Below are 230 nucleotides of genomic sequence, written 5' to 3'. Positions count from 1 at the left end.
GGGAGATGAGAGTCAGATCAGACCATTCTAGGAAGGGCATCCTTTGTTCAGAGAGAGAGGAAGGAGTGATGTTTGTTTCCCCAGTGGAGATAGCCTGACTGTGAACCACAGTTTCAGCCTGGTGGAACGTTTCTGCCAAGGAAAATCTCCGGAGAGGACTCAACTGTTTCTATAGTGCCCTTAACTAGACCCGCAGAAGGGGTTGGCAGTGCGATTCTGACTTTGAGTCA

This window comes from Tupaia chinensis, unplaced genomic scaffold (assembly GCF_000334495.1).
Source record: "Tupaia chinensis unplaced genomic scaffold, TupChi_1.0 Scaffold000567_1, whole genome shotgun sequence".
Classification (NCBI taxonomy): Eukaryota; Metazoa; Chordata; class Mammalia; order Scandentia; family Tupaiidae; genus Tupaia; species Tupaia belangeri.
The sequence above is the reverse complement of the archived record's forward strand: the minus strand, read 5'-3'. Positions refer to the sequence as shown.